This window comes from Penicillium cosmopolitanum (assembly GCF_028827165.1).
Source record: "Penicillium cosmopolitanum strain IBT 29677 chromosome Unknown utg000008l:1.0-4398992.0:1.0-4402845.0, whole genome shotgun sequence".
In the NCBI taxonomy this organism is placed as follows: Eukaryota; Fungi; Ascomycota; class Eurotiomycetes; order Eurotiales; family Aspergillaceae; genus Penicillium; species Penicillium cosmopolitanum.
This window is the reverse complement of record NW_026622678.1, coordinates 4,370,958-4,376,957: the sequence shown is the minus strand read 5'-3', so window position 1 is coordinate 4,376,957 and position 6,000 is coordinate 4,370,958.

Below are 6,000 nucleotides of genomic sequence, written 5' to 3'. Positions count from 1 at the left end.
TACACGAATGGGTTGAGATGGGTTGAAATGGGTTACCCATTCATAACCCACTGGGTTTTGGGTTGGGTTGGGTTATCTACCCTATAACCCAAAACCCAGTGGGTTGGGTTTTGGGTCGGCATGTTCAACCCAAAATGGGTTATGGCGATGTCTACATACAGCTATACTTTCCTTCCGGTCTCGCATATGTGTAATCTGGTGGTCCTTTAGGAGATGTCCCAGAATATTATGTTTAGAGGTTCAGGTTAGGGTACAGCCTGGGACCATACAGGCCTATACTTCTAGCACAGGTAGTTCTAGAAACGGAGCTACTGGCTGGGCAATCTGGAGTATAAGGTAGATATCCTGTAGATTTTCCAGATTCAGACTGTCGAGGGCCACTTTCGTATGCGCTGGGACAATACCAAACATATAATGAGCCTGCAGGTGCTCCTGGGCCGATATCTGTATAACCGCTCGGCGGCACTTGCTACAAAGCAGCAGATTCCACCGGGGGTAGAAATAGAAGAAATTCCCTGGGAGCAAGATACGTCGGCGGTTGCTATCCCACAGGATGTCCTTTAACAGATTATGTAGCTGCTCTGGCGGAAGATTTGATATAGGCAGTGATCTAGAGACTAGAGCCGGACATAGATCCTCCACCGGCGCCAGGATAAACCGGTGCCATAGATAAGAGGCGTGCCGGTAGAGCTACAGCAGCTCTGGCTATAGCTGAAGTAGCTAAGCGCTCTCAACAGTATAGATCTGGCGGTTAACGGAGGCGCTGTGCCCGGCCTGCGCGGCAAAGACGTTGTCCAACACCTCTGCGGCAGCGTGTAGGTCTACCACTGTAGCCTGCGTCCGTAGATGCTTTTTAGTAATTACGATAATTAAATAACGATAGGTTAGAGCATTAAGGGTCAAGGTGCTAAAGAACTCTCGGCTGCTCTGCTGCAGTAGCCGCCCATACGCTGAGCGCTGTGGGTTGCTTGTAGCCCGTGACCCCGGTACGGTAAAGAGATCATAGGTACTGCCTCCCTGGCCTTGCTGGCCTAGATAATCCCCTATATCGCTTAGTGATACAGGATTATATGTCTCCTACTGCGCCCGCCGGCGGTGTCTAGGGTAGTGCTCCCGAGCGACAGTAGCTAGTATCACTGCTAATAGGCGTATATACAGCAGGTACAGAAGTACTAGTTAGCTGACAGATAGTAGAAGGAATCACGCAGAGCAGTATTACTGCTGAGTTCGGCCCCGGCATTTATAATAGTATATAACGATCACCATCTCCCCCTCATAGATATACAGATTCCGCGGTGCTATAGCACTGTTCCGCCATTTCACTGTCACCAGCTCACTACCCCGACTAGGTTAACCCCAGGAAAATTAGATAGCTAACATAAGCTGTTGCAGGAACGTCTGTACTGATCCTAGATAGCGCCGTACAGCCGGTAGGTCCCACTGCTTATAACAGCGTAGCGGGGGAATACCCTCTGGGGGGTTCTCTGCCTGCTATAGGATCGGGCCGGCAGTAGCTCAAAGCCGGTTGACCGGCAGATCCAGAAAGGAGAACCCGCTCCGACTCTCCGCCGGGGCGTCTACCAGTGATTCTATCTTTACCGGGGATTGGTAGCCAAGAAGAAGCTTATACTCCAGTAGAGAAGTAGCTGATTAAATAACTCTCTGAACCCACTGACGCAGCTAGGAGAGATACAGGCCGCTATCTGGTAGTTGATGATGGTAGACTGTCTGTAGATCATACAACCATTGAATCGTTCCTAGGCGTAGCTCTCGACGGATAATATCTAGGCCGACTACTAGCATACCGAGGATATTATTCAGAGGGAAGAACGTATTTCGGGCGCTATATATACCCTGAATCTCCTGAGCGCATTAGATGTGGAATCAGTAGGATATACGGCTGGGGATATCACTAATGAAGCGGTAGGGTTACAGCAGTAGCACATACTTAAGCAGGAGAATCCGAGCGACCCAGGCCAGCTCTGCTAGCTTTGTAGTATAGAGATAGGGTTTGTAGATACTAAGACTCTAGGGCCGGATCCCGAGTACTGCAGTAAAGGCTACCAGTAGGGAATGAAATTTATCGCCCCGCCGATAGATCGCATCGGTTATCAGGCAACTAACACAGAGCGAGAAGACTACCTTAGTAACCCATTGCTCAGCGTCTGCTGGCAAGGTTAGAAACTAACTATAGGGAAGATTCTCTAGATCTGCCTCCCTCCAGTTAGAGTCAGATCCCTGATCTAATTTATTCAGATCTGGAAGTAGCTCATCAGGATTCGGAAACCTATCTCTATCCTTCTTCTTCTTATTTTTATCTGTATCTTCAGAATCATTATTACCACTGTTGAGATTATTACTCCAGGAGCTAGAATCATCACAGTCTGTTCTAGCAGGGTCAGGTAAGTATAAAGAGCTAGAATCTGTTTCAGAGAGACTAGTTAGGTTGGTAGGATCGGTAGGATCAGTAGGATCGGTAGGATCAGTGGGATCGGTAGGATCAGTGGAATCGGTGGGATCGGTAGTATTGGTGGTATCGGTAGGCAAAGATCTAATGCTAGAGTAGGTCGGGATACATACTGCCATAATTTTCTGTATGATCTGTGGCTCTGCTGCCAGCAGACAGTCTAAGCGGGGTTGCTTTCGCTGGGGTTGCTGGCCAGCTTGTAGATTAGGCGGTAGATCTAGAGACAGACAGGACCCATCACTGTAGGAACTGTTGCTCTGTGTAGACAGAGAATGCTTATAGCGCTAGGATAGTCTAGTAGATCGGGTCCTTGGCTGTAGTTGAGGAATGGTAGTAGTATCCAGGGATTTATACAGTAATCGCTGATCCTTATCTGCAGTAACCCCTAGAGAGGCAAGCCGTTGTGGCCGGTCAGCAAGCTGAATCTGCCGCTGGAAGAGATTTTTCTCTACCTAGGGCCCCGAGTCTGGGCATTGTAGGTAACAGTTTAGGGTCTCCTATAGGATCTAGAGCGTGTAGGACTGCTCCTTGTCTAGATAGACCCCTAGCAGAGAGATCCGATCTGGTTCAGGGAGGGAAATAGCACGGACAAGAAAGCAGAGAAACTGTTTCTAATATCATACGTACTGCCGCTCGGTCTCTGGCTAGAGCCGTCCTAGGGGCCGTCTCCGCATTCGTTGGTGGGGGATCCGGCAGCCAAAGATCTCCCAGACAGATATATGGGTCTGCGCTAACGTCTCCCGGCTATGATCCAAAACCTGGTCTATTGTGTGGACGATGATAGTAAGAATCTGGTTGTGCCGGGTATACTTCTGTTGCTGCTTATCCCGCTTATCTAGACAAGGAGATAGAGATCCACCGCCCTATTACTCCTATAGCGCAGGCAGGACTTGCGAGGTATAGAGAGAGCCTGCCGTACGGGCTAGACCAAGTAGCGAGCGCTGGTAAAAGTATCGGGGCCATTCAGTAAACTGTAACTATAGAGTAGTATTATCCTGTTGCTGGCGCTAGGCGTCAAAGATAAAGAGCGAGTTCTCTACAGTAGCTGGTGTAGTAGTAGATACCCCTAGACTAGTAGCTGGCCAGAGCTGATTCTGTTCCTCCTAGAGTACCTGGTGCTCTTGTACAAGGGTGGTCTATATCCAGCTCGGAGTAGTAGAAATAGGGAAGGTTGATATAAAACTCTCTATAGGTATAGTCAACGGCGGGGGCGAACTGGGCGATATAGGTTATGGACAACCAGATAGGCCGGGTAGGGTATCCCTGCTAATACTAGATCTTAGGGCTATTGTAAATAATTGGTCTGGCTGGCCAGATAGTATAGCTCTAGGGCCCCTGTCCTGTAGCTCCGGTGACTGTAGGTCTGGGAGTAGCGATAGTAGTAGTAGAGGACTATCCTGTCTGTTAAGATCAGCAGTAATAAACCCTTCAACTGTAGTCTCGCCAACCTCCTCTTCCTATAATTCTTCTTATACTGTCTGGTCGTTTTGTAGGATATCTCTATCAGCTTGTATCGGTACCCCAGGTCTATCTTTATCACTGTTTAGTCCTTCGTTGGCAGATAGTGAAAGGAATGACTCAGTTCTTCTTCTAGTAAGCTGGGTCGTCTGTGGGATTGACAGGGTAGCGTTGGTAGAGGTTGGTTGTAAGGTAGGAGAGTCCTGTGGCTGTACGTTGGCAGGTAGTGGAAGAGATAACTCAGTCCCGCTTCTAGTAAGCCGGGTTGTCTGTAGAATCGATGGAGTAGCGGTGGTAGAGGTTGGTTATAAGGTAGGAAGGTCCTGTGGCTGTACGCTAGAGACCCCTACAATCCAGTAGCGGCAGTACCGGCTGTTGGCGAACCAGCGCTGGGCATAGACCTAATATAGTTCTGGTCTGCAGACTGTAGGATAGTTTTGGTAGTGGTGCTCCCGGACCCGTCGGGTGCTACTGCTGAGATATATCCCACAGGTCCCACAACACCAGATCTGATATACTGGGAGCTGTGGAATTATATTGCTGCCATAGGGGAGTAGCGGGAAGTCGGTATGATCAGGCCGGGGAAGAATACCCCTAGGTACGGTACAGAGTTGTAGGCGGCGGTTGTGGGCCTCTCGTATATGATGTATTTCCCGGAGATGACGCTGCGCCATACGGCCTGGGACTGCAATCTCGCATACCTGGCAGAGGATCGCATTGTACTCCGGATGGTAATAGTACAGGGGTGGTACTGTCATAGTATAGATAAAGCAAGAGGAAAATACCTTCAGATTAACAGGATTAGGGAACTAACCCCTGATATACAGGCTTACGGCTGTAACTCACCCCCTTTTCTTTTTTTCTTTTTCTTTTTTTTTGCTTTTTCCTCTATGCCTAGAGACTAGAGTCTGCCAAGGATAGATAATAGACAGTATATGCCCTGGTTGGTCTGCGTTGTGGCCGGCGGCAGCCGTCGGGCGAATAGTATCTTATAACTGGTCCGCGTTGTGGCCGGCGGCAGCCGTCGGGCGAATAGTATCTTATAACTGGTCCGGGTTGTCGCCGGCCGCTACCGCCGGCGAGGACAGAGCTCCACAGGGGTATACAGTCGTAGGTAAGCTATATAGATCACATAGAGTATGGAGATCCTCTAGTTAGCGGGGGGTACCCTTCTCTATATAAATAATCCGATAGGGACTGTATCAGTATTATACCCTTCCCTCGGTCCTAAAGAGGGATTGTAATAGTTCAGTAGTATTAGATCAATATTGAGAGAGTCTGATCACCCTTTACCGTCGGTAGTTTTGATCCTAGAGAGGAGAAAATCGGGCCGAACAGGGGACGGACGGCAGACATGTGGAGATATATATCACTACGATTCTAGTCTACATACTGAGTCGAATTCAGTACGCCGGCGGGGACCAAATGACCGAAGATATCATCGCTATAAATCGAGCTTTAGGTATATCTTGTAGGCTCTCTCTCTTGTATCTATAGTATATCTTTGACAGTGCTACCATTGATACTGCGGTCAGTGCACCCGGCATCACTAGTCCAGAGACCCGATCCCGACGGGTACACGGGGGTTTTCAGATTGTCCAGCAGGGCTACCCAGATGTCATACCTACTGTCCGGTAGCGCGCCACGAGACGAACCGAACGGTGCCATCCGTCCCGATCCCTGATGGACGTGGGATGGAGGAGCGGCGGCGGTCGCGGCGGGGCAGGGGGGTGCCGATCGCCATAGTGAAGGCCCCGCGGGGACGGTGGAGCCCGTCTTATAGGAAGAGAGGTAAGCTCTTACGATTGTTATAATACAGATAGAACGGACGGTTGGTGGGTCACGTGACTCTGACAACATCGGTTCGTTATATGAAGGTAAACAAGCCTGAATTAGATAACTTCCCCTGGCTAGCAATTTATAAGGGGTAAAATGACCGAACTAAACTAAACTGACGTGATTAACGTGATTATCAACGGGCGTTCCTAGTCAATTAGGCAATTCCAGCGCACTATCACAGCAATACGATAAATCTGGTTCTGCCACAGACATGTTGTTATCAATACGTGATAAGT